This window comes from Mus caroli, unplaced genomic scaffold (assembly GCF_978045245.1).
Source record: "Mus caroli unplaced genomic scaffold, Mus_caroli_1 scaffold_8, whole genome shotgun sequence".
NCBI classification, from domain to species: Eukaryota; Metazoa; Chordata; class Mammalia; order Rodentia; family Muridae; genus Mus; species Mus caroli.
Window position 1 is genome coordinate 87647865 of NW_028227263.1, and position 25932 is coordinate 87673796.

General features: G+C 46.8%; 14 non-coding genes across 14 annotated transcripts; all 14 read left to right on the top strand.

Annotated features, from left to right (window-relative positions):
* Positions 1-1335: 1335 nt before the first annotated feature.
* On the top strand, positions 1336-1414 carry LOC147003157 (small nucleolar RNA SNORD115). The gene has a single exon (XR_015048113.1). It is a non-coding gene; the product is annotated as a small nucleolar RNA SNORD115 (small nucleolar RNA).
* Positions 1415-3173: 1759 nt separating this feature from the next.
* On the top strand, positions 3174-3252 carry LOC147003158 (small nucleolar RNA SNORD115). Its single transcript, XR_015048114.1, has one exon. It is a non-coding gene; the product is annotated as a small nucleolar RNA SNORD115 (small nucleolar RNA).
* Positions 3253-5011: 1759 nt separating this feature from the next.
* On the top strand, positions 5012-5090 carry LOC147003159 (small nucleolar RNA SNORD115). Its single transcript, XR_015048115.1, has one exon. It is a non-coding gene; the product is annotated as a small nucleolar RNA SNORD115 (small nucleolar RNA).
* Positions 5091-6849: 1759 nt separating this feature from the next.
* Positions 6850-6928, top strand: LOC147003160 (small nucleolar RNA SNORD115). The gene has a single exon (XR_015048116.1). It is a non-coding gene; the product is annotated as a small nucleolar RNA SNORD115 (small nucleolar RNA).
* A 1759-nt stretch (positions 6929-8687) lies between these two features.
* On the top strand, positions 8688-8766 carry LOC147003161 (small nucleolar RNA SNORD115). The gene has a single exon (XR_015048117.1). It is a non-coding gene; the product is annotated as a small nucleolar RNA SNORD115 (small nucleolar RNA).
* Positions 8767-10525: 1759 nt separating this feature from the next.
* On the top strand, positions 10526-10604 carry LOC147003162 (small nucleolar RNA SNORD115). Its single transcript, XR_015048165.1, has one exon. It is a non-coding gene; the product is annotated as a small nucleolar RNA SNORD115 (small nucleolar RNA).
* Positions 10605-12363: 1759 nt separating this feature from the next.
* On the top strand, positions 12364-12442 carry LOC147003163 (small nucleolar RNA SNORD115). Its single transcript, XR_015048166.1, has one exon. It is a non-coding gene; the product is annotated as a small nucleolar RNA SNORD115 (small nucleolar RNA).
* Positions 12443-14201: 1759 nt separating this feature from the next.
* On the top strand, positions 14202-14280 carry LOC147003164 (small nucleolar RNA SNORD115). The gene has a single exon (XR_015048118.1). It is a non-coding gene; the product is annotated as a small nucleolar RNA SNORD115 (small nucleolar RNA).
* A 1759-nt stretch (positions 14281-16039) lies between these two features.
* LOC147003165 (small nucleolar RNA SNORD115) lies at positions 16040-16118 on the top strand. Its single transcript, XR_015048167.1, has one exon. It is a non-coding gene; the product is annotated as a small nucleolar RNA SNORD115 (small nucleolar RNA).
* Positions 16119-17877: 1759 nt separating this feature from the next.
* On the top strand, positions 17878-17956 carry LOC147003166 (small nucleolar RNA SNORD115). The gene has a single exon (XR_015048119.1). It is a non-coding gene; the product is annotated as a small nucleolar RNA SNORD115 (small nucleolar RNA).
* A 1759-nt stretch (positions 17957-19715) lies between these two features.
* Positions 19716-19794, top strand: LOC147003167 (small nucleolar RNA SNORD115). Its single transcript, XR_015048168.1, has one exon. It is a non-coding gene; the product is annotated as a small nucleolar RNA SNORD115 (small nucleolar RNA).
* A 1759-nt stretch (positions 19795-21553) lies between these two features.
* Positions 21554-21632, top strand: LOC147003168 (small nucleolar RNA SNORD115). The gene has a single exon (XR_015048120.1). It is a non-coding gene; the product is annotated as a small nucleolar RNA SNORD115 (small nucleolar RNA).
* Positions 21633-23391: 1759 nt separating this feature from the next.
* Positions 23392-23470, top strand: LOC147003169 (small nucleolar RNA SNORD115). Its single transcript, XR_015048169.1, has one exon. It is a non-coding gene; the product is annotated as a small nucleolar RNA SNORD115 (small nucleolar RNA).
* A 1759-nt stretch (positions 23471-25229) lies between these two features.
* Positions 25230-25308, top strand: LOC147003170 (small nucleolar RNA SNORD115). The gene has a single exon (XR_015048121.1). It is a non-coding gene; the product is annotated as a small nucleolar RNA SNORD115 (small nucleolar RNA).
* The last annotated feature ends 624 nt before the right edge of the window (positions 25309-25932 follow it).

Sequence of the window (25932 nt, forward strand, 5' to 3'; positions counted from 1 at the left end):
GATTTGGGCTATGTTCTCCCATGTAGACCCCCTGGTTTTTAAAGTTCTAAGGAATTTTTTTCGATCCCCGAAAATTGTTTTCTCATGATTTTGACCTACTTCTCATGGAGAGAAGAGGATGACATTTTTAGAATGTTGGGAGCTCATACTTTGATGCTTACAAGGCTATTGTCAATAGGTACAGGAGGACAACACAAGTCTCCAGGGCCATTTGGGACTCTCCCTTTCCCATGCCACAGGAGACCCAAGGGACAGAGCCTTTCTTAGGGAGAAAGAAGGATTCTATGGTGTCCAACAGTGCTGGCCTACAAATGATGTGTTGGCAAAGGGCAATCCATCCAGCAATTATCTCAAAGATCTCAACCCAGAGGGAATTTACTTTGTGCATAGGGTGAGATGTTCATTTTTAAGTTGGTTCCCACCACCTGCCAAATTTCTTCATGGTATCATTTAGGGCGCCAAGAGCCTCACTGCAGAATCACTGAGGAAACAAAGGCCTACACATTAGGTTGATACAGGGAAATGCCAGGTGTTTAAAGGACCTAATTCCACTCTGATTCAAAACACCAAGGCCTGACTTGGATACAAAGACAGTGGTTACCCTCTCCTTTTCCAGGCTGGGCAACCCGTAGCAGCTTCACACAAACGCATCCATGTATCCACATTGGTTCTGTGGCCTGGGCCCAGGATTCTCGGGAGAGCTTCAGGAATCACAGTTCACACTTAGTGCTGTCATGCAACATAGAGCTTACAGAGGTCTGATGCCACCTTGGCACTTTGAAGAAGAACCCATCGTTTACTTTAATCATCCTCCAAATATCTATCTCTAGTTGTGTTTTATTGTCCTGTCCATAGTATTTGGGCAGCTCACCTTGAATGTTGATCCCTACAAAATTGCGAATCTAAGGTCACATGTGATGTGGCTTTTGCTTCGAGGGGAAGCAGTAAATCAGTTGGATTGCCAGGGCTCCTTTGTGCTTCCATGGATGTTTCCCTATGCTAGCCAGGACGACTTGTGTGTGCTGGGCCTGGTAGTAATAGAAGAGGCAAGCACAGGACAGTTCCTGCACAATGAAATTGCACCAGTAGAGCTCCAGAAAAGTGTCTCATATTTCTGACATTTATGTCAAGAAGGGACAACAAGCGCCTTGACTTCTTTCCCTTTCCTCTTTAGGAAGTCATTCTTTCAAGTTTCAAGAAAGGGTGCCCATGCTTGCCTCTCAGACGTTTCGTCCCTGCATCCCTCTCCAGTTCCACGAGATCACTCCTAACTCTGAGGCAGTTTTGGAAAGGAAGGTAAGTGGTTGGATTAGGTTAGGTGTTCTGTCTAGGCCTGGGTCAATGATGACAACCCAAAGTCATGAAGAGAGGTGATGACATAAAATTCATGCTCAATAGGATTACGCTGAGGCCCAACCAGGGCGACAGGGTTACAAGAGGTCCATTGACTCCTTGGGAGGGCTCTTGGGTGACTTCCCTGAGGTCCTCAGATGCCCTTGCCCTGTTGCCCATGGCAGGAAATGTGGACATCTAGGGTGCACATTGTTTGGCAAACACTGCATGCCAACAAGCACCTTGTCCCACTTTCGAACCTTGGGCATTTCTGCAAGGCACGCCCCTTGCTCATGACCCTGTCTTTTCTGCTGTTTTGCAGTCATCTCACATGCCACCTTGGAGGGCAGAGAACCACAGATAATCAGGTAAGTGGTATGAACATGGTAAGGCCTCCACCTCCAGGTGACCTGCCCGTTCATGTTTTGGCTTTCAATTCTGAGCCAGTCTGTCCTTTCTGAATTGAGGGAGGACAAAATGGTATGCAATGGAACCAAACGAAGCTCGATTTGGGCTATGTTCTCCCATGTAGACCCCCTGGTTTTTAAAGTTCTAAGGAATTTTTTTCGATCCCCGAAAATTGTTTTCTCATGATTTTGACCTACTTCTCATGGAGAGAAGAGGATGACATTTTTAGAATGTTGGGAGCTCATACTTTGATGCTTACAAGGCTATTGTCAATAGGTACATGAGGACAACACAAGTCTCCAGGGCCATTTGGGACTCTCCCTTTCCCATGCCACAGGAGACCCAAGGGACAGAGCCTTTCTTAGGGAGAAAGAAGGATTCTATGGTGTCCAACAGTGCTGGCCTACAAATGATGTGTTGGCAAAGGGCAATCCATCCAGCAATTATCTCAAAGATCTCAACCCAGAGGGAATTTACTTTGTGCATAGGGTGAGATGTTCATTTTTAAGTTGGTTCCCACCACCTGCCAAATTTCTTCATGGTATCATTTAGGGCGCCAAGAGCCTCACTGCAGAATCACTGAGGAAACAAAGGCCTACACATTAGGTTGATACAGGGAAATGCCAGGTGTTTAAAGGACCTAATTCCACTCTGATTCAAAACACCAAGGCCTGACTTGGATACAAAGACAGTGGTTACCCTCTCCTTTTCCAGGCTGGGCAACCCGTAGCAGCTTCACACAAACGCATCCATGTATACACATTGGTTCTGTGGCCTGGGCCCAGGATTCTCGGGAGAGCTTCAGGAATCACAGTTCACACTTAGTGCTGTCATGCAACATAGAGCTTACAGAGGTCTGATGCCACCTTGGCACTTTGAAGAAGAACCCATCGTTTACTTTAATCATCCTCCAAATATCTATCTCTAGTTGTGTTTTATTGTCCTGTCCATAGTATTTGGGCAGCTCACCTTGAATGTTGATCCCTACAAAATTGCGAATCTAAGGTCACATGTGATGTGGCTTTTGCTTCGAGGGGAAGCAGTAAATCAGTTGGATTGCCAGGGCTCCTTTGTGCTTCCATGGATGTTTCCCTATGCTAGCCAGGACGACTTGTGTGTGCTGGGCCTGGTAGTAATAGAAGAGGCAAGTACAGGACAGTTCCTGCACAATGAAATTGCACCAGTAGAGCTCCAGAAAAGTGTCTCATATTTCTGACATTTATGTCAAGAAGGGACAACAAGCGCCTTGACTTCTTTCCCTTTCCTCTTTAGGAAGTCATTCTTCCAAGTTTCAAGAAAGGGTGCCCTTGCTTGCCTCTCAGACGTTTCGTCCCTGCATCCCTCTCCAGTTCCACGAGATCACTCCTAACTCTGAGGCAGTTTTGGAAAGGAAGGTAAGTGGTTGGATTAGGTTAGGTGTTCTGTCTAGGCCTGGGTCAATGATGACAACCCAAAGTCATGAAGAGAGGTGATGACATAAAATTCATGCTCAATAGGATTACGCTGAGGCCCAACCAGGGCGACAGGGTTACAAGAGGTCCGTTGACTCCTTGGGAGGGCTCTTGGGTGACTTCCCTGAGGTCCTCAGATGCCCTTGCCCTGTTTCCCATGGCAGGAAATGTGGACATCTAGGGTGCACATTGTTTGGCAAACACTGCATGCCAACAAGCACCTTGTCCCACTTTCGAACCTTGGGCATTTCTGCAAGGCACGCCCCTTGCTCATGACCCTGTCTTTTCTGCTGTTTTGCAGTCATCTCACATGCCACCTTGGAGGGCAGAGAACCACAGATAATCAGGTAAGTGGTATGAACATGGTAAGGCCTCCACCTCCAGGTGACCTGCCCGTTCATGTTTTGGCTTTCAATTCTGAGCCAGTCTGTCCTTTCTGAATTGAGGGAGGACAAAATGGTATGCAATGGAACCAAACGAAGCTCGATTTGGGCTATGTTCTCCCATGTAGACCCCCTGGTTTTTAAAGTTCTAAGGAATTTTTTTCGATCCCCGAAAATTGTTTTCTCATGATTTTGACCTACTTCTCATGGAGAGAAGAGGATGACATTTTTAGAATGTTGGGAGCTCATACTTTGATGCTTACAAGGCTATTGTCAATAGGTACAGGAGGACAACACAAGTCTCCAGGGCCATTTGGGACTCTCCCTTTCCCATGCCACAGGAGACCCAAGGGACAGAGCCTTTCTTAGGGAGAAAGAAGGATTCTATGGTGTCCAACAGTGCTGGCCTACAAATGATGTGTTGGCAAAGGGCAATCCATCCAGCAATTATCTCAAAGATCTCAACCCAGAGGGAATTTACTTTGTGCATAGGGTGAGATGTTCATTTTTAAGTTGGTTCCCACCACCTGCCAAATTTCTTCATGGTATCATTTAGGGCACCAAGAGCCTCACTGCAGAATCACTGAGGAAACAAAGGCCTACACATTAGGTTGATACAGGGAAATGCCAGGTGTTTAAAGGACCTAATTCCACTCTGATTCAAAACACCAAGGCCTGACTTGGATACAAAGACAGTGGTTACCCTCTCCTTTTCCAGGCTGGGCAACCCGTAGCAGCTTCACACAAACGGATCCATGTATCCACATTGGTTCTGTGGCCTGGGCCCAGGATTCTCGGGAGAGCTTCAGGAATCACAGTTCACACTTAGTGCTGTCATGCAACATAGAGCTTACAGAGGTCTGATGCCACCTTGGCACTTTGAAGAAGAACCCATCGTTTACTTAAATCATCCTCCAAATATCTATCTCTAGTTGTGTTTTATTGTCCTGTCCATAGTATTTGGGCAGCTCACCTTGAATGTTGATCCCTACAAAATTGCGAATCTAAGGTCACATGTGATGTGGCTTTTGCTTCGAGAGGAAGCAGTAAATCAGTTGGATTGCCAGGACTCCTTTGTGCTTCCATGGATGTTTCCCTATGCTAGCCAGGACGACTTGTGTGTGCTGGGCCTGGTAGTAATAGAAGAGGCAAGCACAGGACAGTTCCTGCACAATGAAATTGCACCAGTAGAGCTCCAGAAAAGTGTCTCATATTTCTGACATTTATGTCAAGAAGGGACAACAAGCGCCTTGACTTCTTTCCCTTTCCTCTTTAGGAAGTCATTCTTCCAAGTTTCAAGAAAGGGTGCCCTTGCTTGCCTCTCAGACGTTTCGTCCCTGCATCCCTCTCCAGTTCCACGAGATCACTCCTAACTCTGAGGCAGTTTTGGAAAGGAAGGTAAGTGGTTGGATTAGGTTAGGTGTTCTGTCTAGGCCTGGGTCAATGATGACAACCCAAAGTCATGAAGAGAGGTGATGACATAAAATTCATGCTCAATAGGATTACGCTGAGGCCCAACCAGGGCGACAGGGTTACAAGAGGTCCGTTGACTCCTTGGGAGGGCTCTTGGGTGACTTCCCTGAGGTCCTCAGATGCCCTTGCCCTGTTTCCCATGGCAGGAAATGTGGACATCTAGGGTGCACATTGTTTGGCAAACACTGCATGCCAACAAGCACCTTGTCCCACTTTCGAACCTTGGGCATTTCTGCAAGGCACGCCCCTTGCTCATGACCCTGTCTTTTCTGCTGTTTTGCAGTCATCTCACATGCCACCTTGGAGGGCAGAGAACCACAAATAATCAGGTAAGTGGTATGAACATGGTAAGGCCTCCACCTCCAGGTGACCTGCCCGTTCATGTTTTGGCTTTCAATTCTGAGCCAGTCTGTCCTTTCTGAATTGAGGGAGGACAAAATGGTATGCAATGGAACCAAACGAAGCTCGATTTGGGCTATGTTCTCCCATGTAGACCCCCTGGTTTTTAAAGTTCTAAGGAATTTTTTTCGATCCCCGAAAATTGTTTTCTCATGATTTTGACCTACTTCTCATGGAGAGAAGAGGATGACATTTTTAGAATGTTGGGAGCTCATACTTTGATGCTTACAAGGCTATTGTCAATAGGTACAGGAGGACAACACAAGTCTCCAGGGCCATTTGGGACTCTCCCTTTCCCATGCCACAGGAGACCCAAGGGACAGAGCCTTTCTTAGGGAGAAAGAAGGATTCTATGGTGTCCAACAGTGCTGGCCTACAAATGATGTGTTGGCAAAGGGCAATCCATCCAGCAATTATCTCAAAGATCTCAACCCAGAGGGAATTTACTTTGTGCATAGGGTGAGATGTTCATTTTTAAGTTGGTTCCCACCACCTGCCAAATTTCTTCATGGTATCATTTAGGGCGCCAAGAGCCTCACTGCAGAATCACTGAGGAAACAAAGGCCTACACATTAGGTTGATACAGGGAAATGCCAGGTGTTTAAAGGACCTAATTCCACTCTGATTCAAAACACCAAGGCCTGACTTGGATACAAAGACAGTGGTTACCCTCTCCTTTTCCAGGCTGGGCAACCCGTAGCAGCTTCACACAAACGGATCCATGTATCCACATTGGTTCTGTGGCCTGGGCCCAGGATTCTCGGGAGAGCTTCAGGAATCACAGTTCACACTTAGTGCTGTCATGCAACATAGAGCTTACAGAGGTCTGATGCCACCTTGGCACTTTGAAGAAGAACCCATTGTTTACTTTAATCATCCTCCAAATATCTATCTCTAGTTGTGTTTTATTGTCCTGTCCATAGTATTTGGGCAGCTCACCTTGAATGTTGATCCCTACAAAATTGCGAATCTAAGGTCACATGTGATGTGGCTTTTGCTTCGAGGGGAAGCAGTAAATCAGTTGGATTGCCAGGGCTCCTTTGTGCTTCCATGGATGTTTCCCTATGCTAGCCAGGACGACTTGTGTGTGCTGGGACTGGTAGTAATAGAAGAGGCAAGCACAGGACAGTTCCTGCACAATGAAATTGCACCAGTAGAGCTCCAGAAAAGTGTCTCATATTTCTGACATTTATGTCAAGAAGGGACAACAAGCGCCTTGACTTCTTTCCCTTTCCTCTTTAGGAAGTCATTCTTCCAAGTTTCAAGAAAGGGTGCCCTTGCTTGCCTCTCAGACGTTTCGTCCCTGCATCCCTCTCCAGTTCCACGAGATCACTCCTAACTCTGAGGCAGTTTTGGAAAGGAAGGTAAGTGGTTGGATTAGGTTAGGTGTTCTGTCTAGGCCTGGGTCAATGATGACAACCCAAAGTCATGAAGAGAGGTGATGACATAAAATTCATGCTCAATAGGATTACGCTGAGGCCCAACCAGGGCGACAGGGTTACAAGAGGTCCGTTGACTCCTTGGGAGGGCTCTTGGGTGACTTCCCTGAGGTCCTCAGATGCCCTTGCCCTGTTGCCCATGGCAGGAAATGTGGACATCTAGGGTGCACATTGTTTGGCAAACACTGCATGCCAACAAGCACCTTGTCCCACTTTCGAACCTTGGGCATTTCTGCAAGGCACGCCCCTTGCTCATGACCCTGTCTTTTCTGCTGTTTTGCAGTCATCTCACATGCCACCTTGGAGGGCAGAGAACCACAGATAATCAGGTAAGTGGTATGAACATGGTAAGGCCTCCACCTCCAGGTGACCTGCCCGTTCATGTTTTGGCTTTCAATTCTGAGCCAGTCTGTCCTTTCTGAATTGAGGGAGGACAAAATGGTATGCAATGGAACCAAACGAAGCTCGATTTGGGCTATGTTCTCCCATGTAGACCCCCTGGTTTTTAAAGTTCTAAGGAATTTTTTTCGATCCCCGAAAATTGTTTTCTCATGATTTTGACCTACTTCTCATGGAGAGAAGAGGATGACATTTTTAGAATGTTGGGAGCTCATACTTTGATGCTTACAAGGCTATTGTCAATAGGTACAGGAGGACAACACAAGTCTCCAGGGCCATTTGGGACTCTCCCTTTCCCATGCCACAGGAGACCCAAGGGACAGAGCCTTTCTTAGGGAGAAAGAAGGATTCTATGGTGTCCAACAGTGCTGGCCTACAAATGATGTGTTGGCAAAGGGCAATCCATCCAGCAATTATCTCAAAGATCTCAACCCAGAGGGAATTTACTTTGTGCATAGGGTGAGATGTTCATTTTTAAGTTGGTTCCCACCACCTGCCAAATTTCTTCATGGTATCATTTAGGGCGCCAAGAGCCTCACTGCAGAATCACTGAGGAAACAAAGGCCTACACATTAGGTTGATACAGGGAAATGCCAGGTGTTTAAAGGACCTAATTCCACTCTGATTCAAAACACCAAGGCCTGACTTGGATACAAAGACAGTGGTTACCCTCTCCTTTTCCAGGCTGGGCAACCCGTAGCAGCTTCACACAAACTGAACCATGTATCCACATTGGTTCTGTGGCCTGGGCCCAGGATTCTCGGGAGAGCTTCAGGAATCACAGTTCACACTTAGTGCTGTCATGCAACATAGAGCTTACAGAGGTCTGATGCCACCTTGGCACTTTGAAGAAGAACCCATCGTTTACTTTAATCATCCTCCAAATATCTATCTCTAGTTGTGTTTTATTGTCCTGTCCATAGTATTTGGGCAGCTCACCTTGAATGTTGATCCCTACAAAATTGCGAATCTAAGGTCACATGTGATGTGGCTTTTGCTTCGAGGGGAAGCAGTAAATCAGTTGGATTGCCAGGGCTCCTTTGTGCTTCCATGGATGTTTCCCTATGCTAGCCAGGACGACTTGTGTGTGCTGGGCCTGGTAGTAATAGAAGAGGCAAGCACAGGACAGTTCCTGCACAATGAAATTGCACCAGTAGAGCTCCAGAAAAGTGTCTCATATTTCTGACATTTATGTCAAGAAGGGACAACAAGCGCCTTGACTTCTTTCCCTTTCCTCTTTAGGAAGTCATTCTTCCAAGTTTCAAGAAAGGGTGCCCTTGCTTGCCTCTCAGACGTTTCGTCCCTGCATCCCTCTCCAGTTCCACGAGATCACTCCTAACTCTGAGGCAGTTTTGGAAAGGAAGGTAAGTGGTTGGATTAGGTTAGGTGTTCTGTCTAGGCCTGGGTCAATGATGACAACCCAAAGTCATGAAGAGAGGTGATGACATAAAATTCATGCTCAATAGGATTACGCTGAGGCCCAACCAGGGCGACAGGGTTACAAGAGGTCCGTTGACTCCTTGGGAGGGCTCTTGGGTGACTTCCCTGAGGTCCTCAGATGCCCTTGCCCTGTTGCCCATGGCAGGAAATGTGGACATCTAGGGTGCACATTGTTTGGCAAACACTGCATGCCAACAAGCACCTTGTCCCACTTTCGAACCTTGGGCATTTCTGCAAGGCACGCCCCTTGCTCATGACCCTGTCTTTTCTGCTGTTTTGCAGTCATCTCACATGCCACCTTGGAGGGCAGAGAACCACAGATAATCAGGTAAGTGGTATGAACATGGTAAGGCCTCCACCTCCAGGTGACCTGCCCGTTCATGTTTTGGCTTTCAATTCTGAGCCAGTCTGTCCTTTCTGAATTGAGGGAGGACAAAATGGTATGCAATGGAACCAAACGAAGCTCGATTTGGGCTATGTTCTCCCATGTAGACCCCCTGGTTTTTAAAGTTCTAAGGAATTTTTTTCGATCCCCGAAAATTGTTTTCTCATGATTTTGACCTACTTCTCATGGAGAGAAGAGGATGACATTTTTAGAATGTTGGGAGCTCATACTTTGATGCTTACAAGGCTATTGTCAATAGGTACAGGAGGACAACACAAGTCTCCAGGGCCATTTGGGACTCTCCCTTTCCCATGCCACAGGAGACCCAAGGGACAGAGCCTTTCTTAGGGAGAAAGAAGGATTCTATGGTGTCCAACAGTGCTGGCCTACAAATGATGTGTTGGCAAAGGGCAATCCATCCAGCAATTATCTCAAAGATCTCAACCCAGAGGGAATTTACTTTGTGCATAGGGTAAGATGTTCATTTTTAAGTTGGTTCCCACCACCTGCCAAATTTCTTCATGGTATCATTTAGGGCACCAAGAGCCTCACTGCAGAATCACTGAGGAAACAAAGGCCTACACATTAGGTTGATACAGGGAAATGCCAGGTGTTTAAAGGACCTAATTCCACTCTGATTCAAAACACCAAGGCCTGACTTGGATACAAAGACAGTGGTTACCCTCTCCTTTTCCAGGCTGGGCAACCCGTAGCAGCTTCACACAAACGCATCCATGTATACACATTGGTTCTGTGGCCTGGGCCCAGGATTCTCGGGAGAGCTTCAGGAATCACAGTTCACACTTAGTGCTGTCATGCAACATAGAGCTTACAGAGGTCTGATGCCACCTTGGCACTTTGAAGAAGAACCCATCGTTTACTTTAATCATCCTCCAAATATCTATCTCTAGTTGTGTTTTATTGTCCTGTCCATAGTATTTGGGCAGCTCACCTTGAATGTTGATCCCTACAAAATTGCGAATCTAAGGTCACATGTGATGTGGCTTTTGCTTCGAGGGGAAGCAGTAAATCAGTTGGATTGCCAGGGCTCCTTTGTGCTTCCATGGATGTTTCCCTATGCTAGCCAGGACGACTTGTGTGTGCTGGGCCTGGTAGTAATAGAAGAGGCAAGTACAGGACAGTTCCTGCACAATGAAATTGCACCAGTAGAGCTCCAGAAAAGTGTCTCATATTTCTGACATTTATGTCAAGAAGGGACAACAAGCGCCTTGACTTCTTTCCCTTTTCTCTTTAGGAAGTCATTCTTCCAAGTTTCAAGAAAGGGTGCCCTTGCTTGCCTCTCAGACGTTTCGTCCCTGCATCCCTCTCCAGTTCCACGAGATCACTCCTAACTCTGAGGCAGTTTTGGAAAGGAAGGTAAGTGGTTGGATTAGGTTAGGTGTTCTGTCTAGGCCTGGGTCAATGATGACAACCCAACGTCATGAAGAGAGGTGATGACATAAAATTCATGCTCAATAGGATTACGCTGAGGCCCAACCAGGGCGACAGGGTTACAAGAGGTCCGTTGACTCCTTGGGAGGGCTCTTGGGTGACTTCCCTGAGGTCCTCAGATGCCCTTGCCCTGTTTCCCATGGCAGGAAATGTGGACATCTAGGGTGCACATTGTTTGGCAAACACTGCATGCCAACAAGCACCTTGTCCCACTTTCGAACCTTGGGCATTTCTGCAAGGCACGCCCCTTGCTCATGACCCTGTCTTTTCTGCTGTTTTGCAGTCATCTCACATGCCACCTTGGAGGGCAGAGAACCACAGATAATCAGGTAAGTGGTATGAACATGGTAAGGCCTCCACCTCCAGGTGACCTGCCCGTTCATGTTTTGGCTTTCAATTCTGAGCCAGTCTGTCCTTTCTGAATTGAGGGAGGACAAAATGGTATGCAATGGAACCAAACGAAGCTCGATTTGGGCTATGTTCTCCCATGTAGACCCCCTGGTTTTTAAAGTTCTAAGGAATTTTTTTCGATCCCCGAAAATTGTTTTCTCATGATTTTGACCTACTTCTCATGGAGAGAAGAGGATGACATTTTTAGAATGTTGGGAGCTCATACTTTGATGCTTACAAGGCTATTGTCAATAGGTACAGGAGGACAACACAAGTCTCCAGGGCCATTTGGGACTCTCCCTTTCCCATGCCACAGGAGACCCAAGGGACAGAGCCTTTCTTAGGGAGAAAGAAGGATTCTATGGTGTCCAACAGTGCTGGCCTACAAATGATGTGTTGGCAAAGGGCAATCCATCCAGCAATTATCTCAAAGATCTCAACCCAGAGGGAATTTACTTTGTGCATAGGGTGAGATGTTCATTTTTAAGTTGGTTCCCACCACCTGCCAAATTTCTTCATGGTATCATTTAGGGCACCAAGAGCCTCACTGCAGAATCACTGAGGAAACAAAGGCCTACACATTAGGTTGATACAGGGAAATGCCAGGTGTTTAAAGGACCTAATTCCACTCTGATTCAAAACACCAAGGCCTGACTTGGATACAAAGACAGTGGTTACCCTCTCCTTTTCCAGGCTGGGCAACCCGTAGCAGCTTCACACAAACGGATCCATGTATCCACATTGGTTCTGTGGCCTGGGCCCAGGATTCTCGGGAGAGCTTCAGGAATCACAGTTCACACTTAGTGCTGTCATGCAACATAGAGCTTACAGAGGTCTGATGCCACCTTGGCACTTTGAAGAAGAACCCATCGTTTACTTAAATCATCCTCCAAATATCTATCTCTAGTTGTGTTTTATTGTCCTGTCCATAGTATTTGGGCAGCTCACCTTGAATGTTGATCCCTACAAAATTGCGAATCTAAGGTCACATGTGATGTGGCTTTTGCTTCGAGAGGAAGCAGTAAATCAGTTGGATTGCCAGGGCTCCTTTGTGCTTCCATGGATGTTTCCCTATGCTAGCCAGGACGACTTGTGTGTGCTGGGCCTGGTAGTAATAGAAGAGGCAAGCACAGGACAGTTCCTGCACAATGAAATTGCACCAGTAGAGCTCCAGAAAAGTGTCTCATATTTCTGACATTTATGTCAAGAAGGGACAACAAGCGCCTTGACTTCTTTCCCTTTCCTCTTTAGGAAGTCATTCTTCCAAGTTTCAAGAAAGGGTGCCCTTGCTTGCCTCTCAGACGTTTCGTCCCTGCATCCCTCTCCAGTTCCACGAGATCACTCCTAACTCTGAGGCAGTTTTGGAAAGGAAGGTAAGTGGTTGGATTAGGTTAGGTGTTCTGTCTAGGCCTGGGTCAATGATGACAACCCAACGTCATGAAGAGAGGTGATGACATAAAATTCATGCTCAATAGGATTACGCTGAGGCCCAACCAGGGCGACAGGGTTACAAGAGGTCTGTTGACTCCTTGGGAGGGCTCTTGGGTGACTTCCCTGAGGTCCTCAGATGCCCTTGCCCTGTTTCCCATGGCAGGAAATGTGGACATCTAGGGTGCACATTGTTTGGCAAACACTGCATGCCAACAAGCACCTTGTCCCACTTTCGAACCTTGGGCATTTCTGCAAGGCACGCCCCTTGCTCATGACCCTGTCTTTTCTGCTGTTTTGCAGTCATCTCACATGCCACCTTGGAGGGCAGAGAACCACAAATAATCAGGTAAGTGGTATGAACATGGTAAGGCCTCCACCTCCAGGTGACCTGCCCGTTCATGTTTTGGCTTTCAATTCTGAGCCAGTCTGTCCTTTCTGAATTGAGGGAGGACAAAATGGTATGCAATGGAACCAAACGAAGCTCGATTTGGGCTATGTTCTCCCATGTAGACCCCCTGGTTTTTAAAGTTCTAAGGAATTTTTTTCGATCCCCGAAAATTGTTTTCTCATGATTTTGACCTACTTCTCATGGAGAGAAGAGGATGACATTTTTAGAATGTTGGGAGCTCATACTTTGATGCTTACAAGGCTATTGTCAATAGGTACAGGAGGACAACACAAGTCTCCAGGGCCATTTGGGACTCTCCCTTTCCCATGCCACAGGAGACCCAAGGGACAGAGCCTTTCTTAGGGAGAAAGAAGGATTCTATGGTGTCCAACAGTGCTGGCCTACAAATGATGTGTTGGCAAAGGGCAATCCATCCAGCAATTATCTCAAAGATCTCAACCCAGAGGGAATTTACTTTGTGCATAGGGTGAGATGTTCATTTTTAAGTTGGTTCCCACCACCTGCCAAATTTCTTCATGGTATCATTTAGGGCGCCAAGAGCCTCACTGCAGAATCACTGAGGAAACAAAGGCCTACACATTAGGTTGATACAGGGAAATGCCAGGTGTTTAAAGGACCTAATTCCACTCTGATTCAAAACACCAAGGCCTGACTTGGATACAAAGACAGTGGTTACCCTCTCCTTTTCCAGGCTGGGCAACCCGTAGCAGCTTCACACAAACGGATCCATGTATCCACATTGGTTCTGTGGCCTGGGCCCAGGATTCTCGGGAGAGCTTCAGGAATCACAGTTCACACTTAGTGCTGTCATGCAACATAGAGCTTACAGAGGTCTGATGCCACCTTGGCACTTTGAAGAAGAACCCATCGTTTACTTTAATCATCCTCCAAATATCTATCTCTAGTTGTGTTTTATTGTCCTGTCCATAGTATTTGGGCAGCTCACCTTGAATGTTGATCCCTACAAAATTGCGAATCTAAGGTCACATGTGATGTGGCTTTTGCTTCGAGGGGAAGCAGTAAATCAGTTGGATTGCCAGGGCTCCTTTGTGCTTCCATGGATGTTTCCCTATGCTAGCCAGGACGACTTGTGTGTGCTGGGACTGGTAGTAATAGAAGAGGCAAGCACAGGACAGTTCCTGCACAATGAAATTGCACCAGTAGAGCTCCAGAAAAGTGTCTCATATTTCTGACATTTATGTCAAGAAGGGACAACAAGCGCCTTGACTTCTTTCCCTTTCCTCTTTAGGAAGTCATTCTTCCAAGTTTCAAGAAAGGGTGCCCTTGCTTGCCTCTCAGACGTTTCGTCCCTGCATCCCTCTCCAGTTCCACGAGATCACTCCTAACTCTGAGGCAGTTTTGGAAAGGAAGGTAAGTGGTTGGATTAGGTTAGGTGTTCTGTCTAGGCCTGGGTCAATGATGACAACCCAAAGTCATGAAGAGAGGTGATGACATAAAATTCATGCTCAATAGGATTACGCTGAGGCCCAACCAGGGCGACAGGGTTACAAGAGGTCCGTTGACTCCTTGGGAGGGCTCTTGGGTGACTTCCCTGAGGTCCTCAGATGCCCTTGCCCTGTTGCCCATGGCAGGAAATGTGGACATCTAGGGTGCACATTGTTTGGCATACACTGCATGCCAACAAGCACCTTGTCCCACTTTCGAACCTTGGGCATTTCTGCAAGGCACGCCCCTTGCTCATGACCCTGTCTTTTCTGCTGTTTTGCAGTCATCTCACATGCCACCTTGGAGGGCAGAGAACCACAGATAATCAGGTAAGTGGTATGAACATGGTAAGGCCTCCACCTCCAGGTGACCTGCCCGTTCATGTTTTGGCTTTAAATTCTGAGCCAGTCTATCCTTTCTGAATTGAGGGAGGACAAAATGGTATGCAATGGAACCAAACGAAGCTCGATTTGGGCTATGTTCTCCCATGTAGACCCCCTGGTTTTTAAAGTTCTAAGGAATTTTTTTCGATCCCCGAAAATTGTTTTCTCATGATTTTGACCTACTTCTCATGGAGAGAAGAGGATGACATTTTTAGAATGTTGGGAGCTCATACTTTGATGCTTACAAGGCTATTGTCAATAGGTACAGGAGGACAACACAAGTCTCCAGGGCCATTTGGGACTCTCCCTTTCCCATGCCACAGGAGACCCAAGGGACAGAGCCTTTCTTAGGGAGAAAGAAGGATTCTATGGTGTCCAACAGTGCTGTCCTACAAATGATGTGTTGGCAAAGGGCAATCCATCCAGCAATTATCTCAAAGATCTCAACCCAGAGGGAATTTACTTTTTGCATAGGGTGAGATGTTCATTTTTAAGTTGGTTCCCACCACCTGCCAAATTTCTTCATGGTATCATTTAGGGCACCAAGAGCCTCACTGCAGAATCACTGAGGAAACAAAGGCCTACACATTAGGTTGATACAGGGAAATGCCAGGTGTTTAAAGGACCTAATTCCACTCTGATTCAAAACACCAAGGCCTGACTTGGATACAAAGACAGTGGTTACCCTCTCCTTTTCCAGGCTGGGCAACCCGTAGCAGCTTCACACAAACGGATCCATGTATCCACATTGGTTCTGTGGCCTGGGCCCAGGATTCTCGGGAAAGCTTCAGGAATCACAGTTCACACTTAGTGCTGTCATGCAACATAGAGCTTACAGAGGTCTGATGCCACCTTGGCACTTTGAAGAAGAACCCATCGTTTACTTAAATCATCCTCCAAATATCTATCTCTAGTTGTGTTTTATTGTCCTGTCCATAGTATTTGGGCAGCTCACCTTGAATGTTGATCCCTACAAAATTGCGAATCTAAGGTCACATGTGATGTGGCTTTTGCTTCGAGAGGAAGCAGTAAATCAGTTGGATTGCCAGGGCTCCTTTGTGCTTCCATGGATGTTTCCCTATGCTAGCCAGGACGACTTGTGTGTGCTGGGCCTGGTAGTAATAGAAGAGGCAAGCACAGGACAGTTCCTGCACAATGAAATTGCACCAGTAGAGCTCCAGAAAAGTGTCTCATATTTCTGACATTTATGTCAAGAAGGGACAACAAGCGCCTTGACTTCTTTCCCTTTCCTCTTTAGGAAGTCATTCTTCCAAGTTTCAAGAAAGGGTGCCCTTGCTTGCCTCTCAGACGTTTCGTCCCTGCATCCCTCTCCAGTTCCACGAGATCACTCCTAACTCTGAGGCAGTTTTGGAAAGGAAGGTAAGTGGTTGGATTAGGTTAGGTGTTCTGTCTAGGCCTGGGTCAATGATGACAACCCAACGTCATGAAGAGAGGTGATGACATAAAATTCATGCTCAATAGGATTACGCTGAGGCCCAACCAGGGCGACAGGGTTACAAGAGGTCCGTTGACTCCTTGGGAGGGCTCTTGGGTGACTTCCCTGAGGTCCTCAGATGCCCTTGCCCTGTTTCCCATGGCAGGAAATGTGGACATCTAGGGTGCACATTGTTTGGCAAACACTGCATGCCAACAAGCACCTTGTCCCACTTTCGAACCTTGGGCATTTCTGCAAGGCACGCCCCTTGCTCATGACCCTGTCTTTTCTGCTGTTTTGCAGTCATCTCACATGCCACCTTGGAGGGCAGAGAACCACAAATAATCAGGTAAGTGGTATGAACATGGTAAGGCCTCCACCTCCAGGTGACCTGCCCGTTCATGTTTTGGCTTTCAATTCTGAGCCAGTCTGTCCTTTCTGAATTGAGGGAGGACAAAATGGTATGCAATGGAACCAAACGAAGCTCGATTTGGGCTATGTTCTCCCATGTAGACCCCCTGGTTTTTAAAGTTCTAAGGAATTTTTTTCGATCCCCGAAAATTGTTTTCTCATGATTTTGACCTACTTCTCATGGAGAGAAGAGGATGACATTTTTAGAATGTTGGGAGCTCATACTTTGATGCTTACAAGGCTATTGTCAATAGGTACAGGAGGACAACACAAGTCTCCAGGGCCATTTGGGACTCTCCCTTTCCCATGCCACAGGAGACCCAAGGGACAGAGCCTTTCTTAGGGAGAAAGAAGGATTCTATGGTGTCCAACAGTGCTGGCCTACAAATGATGTGTTGGCAAAGGGCAATCCATCCAGCAATTATCTCAAAGATCTCAACCCAGAGGGAATTTACTTTGTGCATAGGGTGAGATGTTCATTTTTAAGTTGGTTCCCACCACCTGCCAAATTTCTTCATGGTATCATTTAGGGCGCCAAGAGCCTCACTGCAGAATCACTGAGGAAACAAAGGCCTACACATTAGGTTGATACAGGGAAATGCCAGGTGTTTAAAGGACCTAATTCCACTCTGATTCAAAACACCAAGGCCTGACTTGGATACAAAGACAGTGGTTACCCTCTCCTTTTCCAGGCTGGGCAACCCGTAGCAGCTTCACACAAACGGATCCATGTATCCACATTGGTTCTGTGGCCTGGGCCCAGGATTCTCGGGAGAGCTTCAGGAATCACAGTTCACACTTAGTGCTGTCATGCAACATAGAGCTTACAGAGGTCTGATGCCACCTTGGCACTTTGAAGAAGAACCCATCGTTTACTTTAATCATCCTCCAAATATCTATCTCTAGTTGTGTTTTATTGTCCTGTCCATAGTATTTGGGCAGCTCACCTTGAATGTTGATCCCTACAAAATTGCGAATCTAAGGTCACATGTGATGTGGCTTTTGCTTCGAGGGGAAGCAGTAAATCAGTTGGATTGCCAGGGCTCCTTTGTGCTTCCATGGATGTTTCCCTATGCTAGCCAGGACGACTTGTGTGTGCTGGGCCTGGTAGTAATAGAAGAGGCAAGCACAGGACAGTTCCTGCACAATGAAATTGCACCAGTAGAGCTCCAGAAAAGTGTCTCATATTTCTGACATTTATGTCAAGAAGGGACAACAAGCGCCTTGACTTCTTTCCCTTTCCTCTTTAGGAAGTCATTCTTCCAAGTTTCAAGAAAGGGTGCCCTTGCTTGCCTCTCAGACGTTTCGTCCCTGCATCCCTCTCCAGTTCCACGAGATCACTCCTAACTCTGAGGCAGTTTTGGAAAGGAAGGTAAGTGGTTGGATTAGGTTAGGTGTTCTGTCTAGGCCTGGGTCAATGATGACAACCCAAAGTCATGAAGAGAGGTGATGACATAAAATTCATGCTCAATAGGATTACGCTGAGGCCCAACCAGGGCGACAGGGTTACAAGAGGTCCGTTGACTCCTTGGGAGGGCTCTTGGGTGACTTCCCTGAGGTCCTCAGATGCCCTTGCCCTGTTTCCCATGGCAGGAAATGTGGACATCTAGGGTGCACATTGTTTGGCAAACACTGCATGCCAACAAGCACCTTGTCCCACTTTCGAACCTTGGGCATTTCTGCAAGGCACGCCCCTTGCTCATGACCCTGTCTTTTCTGCTGTTTTGCAGTCATCTCACATGCCACCTTGGAGGGCAGAGAACCACAGATAATCAGGTAAGTGGTATGAACATGGTAAGGCCTCCACCTCCAGGTGACCTGCCCGTTCATGTTTTGGCTTTCAATTCTGAGCCAGTCTGTCCTTTCTGAATTGAGGGAGGACAAAATGGTATGCAATGGAACCAAACGAAGCTCGATTTGGGCTATGTTCTCCCATGTAGACCCCCTGGTTTTTAAAGTTCTAAGGAATTTTTTTCGATCCCCGAAAATTGTTTTCTCATGATTTTGACCTACTTCTCATGGAGAGAAGAGGATGACATTTTTAGAATGTTGGGAGCTCATACTTTGATGCTTACAAGGCTATTGTCAATAGGTACAGGAGGACAACACAAGTCTCCAGGGCCATTTGGGACTCTCCCTTTCCCATGCCACAGGAGACCCAAGGGACAGAGCCTTTCTTAGGGAGAAAGAAGGATTCTATGGTGTCCAACAGTGCTGGCCTACAAATGATGTGTTGGCAAAGGGCAATCCATCCAGCAATTATCTCAAAGATCTCAACCCAGAGGGAATTTACTTTGTGCATAGGGTGAGATGTTCATTTTTAAGTTGGTTCCCACCACCTGCCAAATTTCTTCATGGTATCATTTAGGGCGCCAAGAGCCTCACTGCAGAATCACTGAGGAAACAAAGGCCTACACATTAGGTTGATACAGGGAAATGCCAGGTGTTTAAAGGACCTAATTCTACTCTGATTCAAAACACCAAGGCCTGACTTGGATACAAAGACAGTGGTTACCCTCTCCTTTTCCAGGCTGGGCAACCCGTAGCAGCTTCACACAAACGGATCCATGTATCCACATTGGTTCTGTGGCCTGGGCCCAGGATTCTCGGGAGAGCTTCAGGAATCACAGTTCACACTTAGTGCTGTCATGCAACATAGAGCTTACAGAGGTCTGATGCCACCTTGGCACTTTGAAGAAGAACCCATCGTTTACTTAAATCATCCTCCAAATATCTATCTCTAGTTGTGTTTTATTGTCCTGTCCATAGTATTTGGGCAGCTCACCTTGAATGTTGATCCCTACAAAATTGCGAATCTAAGGTCACATGTGATGTGGCTTTTGCTTCGAGAGGAAGCAGTAAATCAGTTGGATTGCCAGGGCTCCTTTGTGCTTCCATGGATGTTTCCCTATGCTAGCCAGGACGACTTGTGTGTGCTGGGCCTGGTAGTAATAGAAGAGGCAAGCACAGGACAGTTCCTGCACAATGAAATTGCACCAGTAGAGCTCCAGAAAAGTGTCTCATATTTCTGACATTTATGTCAAGAAGGGACAACAAGCGCCTTGACTTCTTTCCCTTTCCTCTTTAGGAAGTCATTCTTCCAAGTTTCAAGAAAGGGTGCCCTTGCTTGCCTCTCAGACGTTTCGTCCCTGCATCCCTCTCCAGTTCCACGAGATCACTCCTAACTCTGAGGCAGTTTTGGAAAGGAAGGTAAGTGGTTGGATTAGGTTAGGTGTTCTGTCTAGGCCTGGGTCAATGATGACAACCCAACGTCATGAAGAGAGGTGATGACATAAAATTCATGCTCAATAGGATTACGCTGAGGCCCAACCAGGGCGACAGGGTTACAAGAGGTCCGTTGACTCCTTGGGAGGGCTCTTGGGTGACTTCCCTGAGGTCCTCAGATGCCCTTGCCCTGTTTCCCATGGCAGGAAATGTGGACATCTAGGGTGCACATTATTTGGCAAACACTGCATGCCAACAAGCACCTTGTCCCACTTTCGAACCTTGGGCATTTCTGCAAGGCACGCCCCTTGCTCATGACCCTGTCTTTTCTGCTGTTTTGCAGTCATCTCACATGCCACCTTGGAGGGCAGAGAACCACAGATAATCAGGTAAGTGGTATGAACATGGTAAGGCCTCCACCTCCAGGTGACCTGCCCGTTCATGTTGTGGCTTTCAATTCTGAGCCAGTCTGTCCTTTCTGAATTGAGGGAGGACAAAATGGTATGCAATGGAACCAAACGAAGCTCGATTTGGGCTATGTTCTCCCATGTAGACCCCCTGGTTTTTAAAGTTCTAAGGAATTTTTTTCGATCCCCGAAAATTGTTTTCTCATGATTTTGACCTACTTCTCATGGAGAGAAGAGGATGACATTTTTAGAATGTTGGGAGCTCATACTTTGATGCTTACAAGGCTATTGTCAATAGGTACAGGAGGACAACACAAGTCTCCAGGGCCATTTGGGACTCTCCCTTTCCCATGCCACAGGAGACCCAAGGGACAGAGCCTTTCTTAGGGAGAAAGAAGGATTCTATGGTGTCCAACAGTGCTGGCCTACAAATGATGTGTTGGCAAAGGGCAATCCATCCAGCAATTATCTCAAGGATCTCAACCCAGAGGGAATTTACTTTGTGCATAGGGTGAGATGTTCATTTTTAAGTTGGTTCCCACCACCTGCCAAATTTCTTCATGGTATCATTTAGGGCGCCAAGAGCCTCACTGCAGAATCACTGAGGAAACAAAGGTCTACACATTAGGTTGATACAGGGAAATGCCAGGTGTTTAAAGGACCTAATTCCACTCTGATTCAAAACACCAAGGCCTGACTTGGATACAAAGACAGTTTTTACCCTCTCCTTTTCCAGGCTGGGCAACCCATAGCAGCTTCACACAAACGGATCCATGTATCCACATTGGTTCTGTGGCCTGGGCCCAGGATTCTCCGGAGAGCTTCAGGAATCACAGTTCACACTTAGTGCTGTCATGCAACATAGAGCTTACAGAGGTCTGATGCCACCTTGGCACTTTGAAGAAGAACCCATCGTTTACTTTAATCATCCTCCAAATATCTAACTCTAGTTGTGTTTTATTGTCCTGTCTATAGTATTTGGGCAGCTCACCTTGAATGTTGATCCCTACAAAATTGCGAATCTAAGGTCACATGTGATGTGGCTTTTGCTTCGAGAGGAAGCAGTAAATCAGTTGGATTGCCAGGGCTCCTTTGTGCTTCCATGGATGTTTCCCTATGCTAGCCAGGACGACTTGTGTGTGCTGGGCCTGGTAGTAATAGAAGAGGCAAGCACAGGACAGTTCCTGCACAATGAAATTGCACCAGTAGAGCTCCAGAAAAGTGTCTCATATTTCTGACATTTATGTCAAGAAGGGACAACAAGCGCCTTGACTTCTTTCCCTTTCCTCTTTAGGAAGTCTTTCTTCCAAGTTTCAAGAAAGGGTGCCCTTGCTTGCCTCTCAGACGTTTCGTCCCTGCATCCCTCTCCAGTTCCACGAGATCACTCCTAACTCTGAGGCAGTTTTGGAAAGGAAGGTAAGTGGTTGGATTAGGTTAGGTGTTCTGTCTAGGCCTGGGTCAATGATGACAACCCAAAGTCATGAAGAGAGGTGATGACATAAAATTCATGCTCAATAGGATTACGCTGAGGCCCAACCAGGGCGACAGGGTTACAAGAGGTCCGTTGACTCCTTGGGAGGGCTCTTGGGTGACTTCCCTGAGGTCCTCAGATGCCCTTGCCCTGTTGCCCATGGCAGGAAATGTGGACATCTAGGGTGCACATTGTTTGGCAAACACTGCATGCCAACAAGCACCTTGTCCCACTTTCGAACCTTGGGCATTTCTGCAAGGCACGCCCCTTGCTCATGACCCTGTCTTTTCTGCTGTTTTGCAGTCATCTCACATGCCACCTTGGAGCGCAGAGAACCACAGGTAATCAGGTAAGTGGTATGAACATGGTAAGGCCTCCACCTCCAGGTGACCTGCCCGTTCATGTTTTGGCTTTCAATTCTGAGCCAGTCTGTCCTTTCTGAATTGAGGGAGGACAAAATGGTATGCAATGGAACCAAACGAAGCTCGATTTGGGCTATGTTCTCCCATGTAGACCCCCTGGTTTTTAAAGTTCTAAGGAATTTTTTTCGATCCCCGAAAATTGTTTTCTCATGATTTTGACCTACTTCTCATGGAGAGAAGAGGATGACATTTTTAGAATGTTGGGAGCTCATACTTTGATGCTTACAAGGCTATTGTCAATAGGTACAGGAGGACAACACAAGTCTCCAGGGCCATTTGGGACTCTCCCTTTCCCATGCCACAGGAGACCCAAGGGACAGAGCCTTTCTTAGGGAGAAAGAAGGATTCTATGGTGTCCAACAGTGCTGGCCTACAAATGATGTGTTGGCAAAGGGCAATCCATCCAGCAATTATCTCAAAGATCTCAACCCAGAGGGAATTTACTTTGTGCATAGGGTGAGATGCTCATTTTTAAGTTGGTTCCCACCACCTGCCAAATTTCTTCATGGTATCATTTAGGGCGCCAAGAGCCTCACTGCAGAATCACTGAGGAAACAAAGGCCTACACATTAGGTTGATACAGGGAAATGCCAGGTGTTTAAAGGACCTACTTCCACTCTGATTCAAAACACCAAGGCCTGACTTGGATACAAAGACAGTGGTTACCCTCTCCTTTTCCAGGCTGGGCAACCCGTAGCAGCTTCACACAAACGGATCCATGTATCCACATTGGTTCTGTGGCCTGGGCCCAGGATTCTCGGGAGAGCTTCAGGAATCACAGTTCACACTTAGTGCTGTCATGCAACATAGAGCTTACAGAGGTCTGATGCCACCTTGGCACTTTGAAGAAGAACCCATCGTTTACTTAAATCATCCTCCAAATATCTATCTCTAGTTGTGTTTTATTGTCCTGTCCATAGTATTTGGGCAGCTCACCTTGAATGTTGATCCCTACAAAATTGCGAATCTAAGGTCACATGTGATGTGGCTTTTGCTTCGAGAGGAAGCAGTAAATCAGTTGGATTGCCAGGGCTCCTTTGTGCTTCCATGGATGTTTCCCTATGCTAGCCAGGACGACTTGTGTGTGCTGGGCCTGGTAGTAATAGAAGAGGCAAGCACAGGACAGTTCCTGCACAATGAAATTGCACCAGTAGAGCTCCAGAAAAGTGTCTCATATTTCTGACATTTATGTCAAGAAGGGACAACAAGCGCCTTGACTTCTTTCCCTTTCCTCTTTAGGAAGTCATTCTTCCAAGTTTCAAGAAAGGGTGCCCTTGCTTGCCTCTCAGACGTTTCGTCCCTGCATCCCTCTCCAGTTCCACGAGATCACTCCTAACTCTGAGGCAGTTTTGGAAAGGAAGGTAAGTGGTTGGATTAGGTTAGGTGTTCTGTCTAGGCCTGGGTCAATGATGACAACCCAACGTCATGAAGAGAGGTGATGACATAAAATTCATGCTCAATAGGATTACGCTGAGGCCCAACCAGGGCGACAGGGTTACAAGAGGTCCGTTGACTCCTTGGGAGGGCTCTTGGGTGACTTCCCTGAGGTCCTCAGATGCCCTTGCCCTGTTTCCCATGGCAGGAAATGTGGACATCTAGGGTGCACATTGTTTGGCAAACACTGCATGCCAACAAGCACCTTGTCCCACTTTCCAACCTTGGGCATTTCTGCAAGGCACGCCCCTTGCTCATGACCCTGTCTTTTCTGCTGTTTTGCAGTCATCTCACATGCCACCTTGGAGGGCAGAGAACCACAGATAATCAGGTAAGTGGTATGAACATGGTAAGGCCTCCACCTCCAGGTGACCTGCCCGTTCATGTTTTGGCTTTCAATTCTGAGCCAGTCTGTCCTTTCTGAATTGAGGGAGGACAAAATGGTATGCAATGGAACCAAACGAAGCTCGATTTGGGCTATGTTCTCCCATGTAGACCCCCTGGTTTTTAAAGTTCTAAGGAATTTTTTTCGATCCCCGAAAATTGTTTTCTCATGATTTTGACCTACTTCTCATGGAGAGAAGAGGATGACATTTTTAGAATGTTGGGAGCTCATACTTTGATGCTTACAAGGCTATTGTCAATAGGTACAGGAGGACAACACAAGTCTCCAGGGCCATTTGGGACTCTCCCTTTCCCATGCCACAGGAGACCCAAGGGACAGAGCCTTTCTTAGGGAGAAAGAAGGATTCTATGGTGTCCCACAGTGCTGGCCTACAAATGATGTGTTGGCAAAGGGCAATCCATCCAGCAATTATCTCAAAGATCTCAACCCAGAGGGAATTTACTTTGTGCATAGGGTGAGATGTTCATTTTTAAGTTGGTTCCCACCACCTGCCAAATTTCTTCATGGTATCATTTAGGGCGCCAAGAGCCTCACTGCAGAATCACTGAGGAAACAAAGGCCTACACATTAGGTTGATACAGGGAAATGCCAGGTGTTTAAAGGACCTAATTCCACTCTGATTCAAAACACCAAGGCCTGACTTGGATACAAAGACAGTGGTTACCCTCTCCTTTTCCAGGCTGGGCAACCCGTAGCAGCTTCACACAAACGGATCCATGTATCCACATTGGTTCTGTGGCCTGGGCCCAGGATTCTCAGGAGATCTTCAGGAATCACAGTTCACACTTAGTGCTGTCATGCAACATAGAGCTTACAGAGGTCTGATGCCACCTTGGCACTTTGAAGAAGAACCCATCGTTAACTTAAATCATCCTCCAAATATCTATCTCTAGTTGTGTTTTATTGTCCTGTCCATAGTATTTGGGCAGCTCACCTTGAATGTTGATCCCTACAAAATTGCGAATCTAAGGTCACATGTGATGTGGCTTTTGCTTCGAGAGGAAGCAGTAAATCAGTTGGATTGCCAGGGCTCCTTTGTGCTTCCATGGATGTTTCCCTATGCTAGCCAGGACGACTTGTGTGTGCTGGGCCTGGTAGTAATAGAAGAGGCAAGCACAGGACAGTTCCTGCACAATGAAATTGCACCAGTAGAGCTCCAGAAAAGTGTCTCATATTTCTGACATTTATGTCAAGAAGGGACAACAAGCGCCTTGACTTCTTTCCCTTTCCTCTTTAGGAAGTCATTCTTCCAAGTTTCAAGAAAGGGTGCCCTTGCTTGCCTCTCAGACGTTTCGTCCCTGCATCCCTCTCCAGTTCCACGAGATCACTCCTAACTCTGAGGCAGTTTTGGAAAGGAAGGTAAGTGGTTGGATTAGGTTAGGTGTTCTGTCTAGGCCTGGGTCAATGATGACAACCCAAAGTCATGAAGAGAGGTGATGACATAAAATTCATGCTCAATAGGATTACGCTGAGGCCCAACCAGGGCGACAGGGATACCAGAGGTCCGTTGACTCCTTGGGAGGGCTCTTGGGTGACTTCCCTGAGGTCCTCAGATGCCCTTGCCCTGTTTCCCATGGCAGGAAATGTGGACATCTAGGGTGCACATTGTTTGGCAAACACTGCATGCCAACAAGCACCTTGTCCCACTTTCGAACCTTGGGCATTTCTGCAAGGCACGCCCCTTGCTCATGACCCTGTCTTTTCTGCTGTTTTGCAGTCATCTCACATGCCACCTTGGAGGGCAGAGAACCACAGATAATCAGGTAAGTGGTATGAACATGGTAAGGCCTCCACCTCCAGGTGACCTGCCCGTTCATGTTTTGGCTTTCAATTCTGAGCCAGTCTGTCCTTTCTGAATTGAGGGAGGACAAAATGGTATGCAATGGAACCAAACGAAGCTCGATTTGGGCTATGTTCTCCCATGTAGACCCCCTGGTTTTTAAAGTTCTAAGGAATTTTTTTCGATCCCCGAAAATTGTTTTCTCATGATTTTGACCTACTTCTCATGGAGAGAAGAGGATGACATTTTTAGAATGTTGGGAGCTCATACTTTGATGCTTACAAGGCTATTGTCAATAGGTTCAGGAGGACAACACAAGTC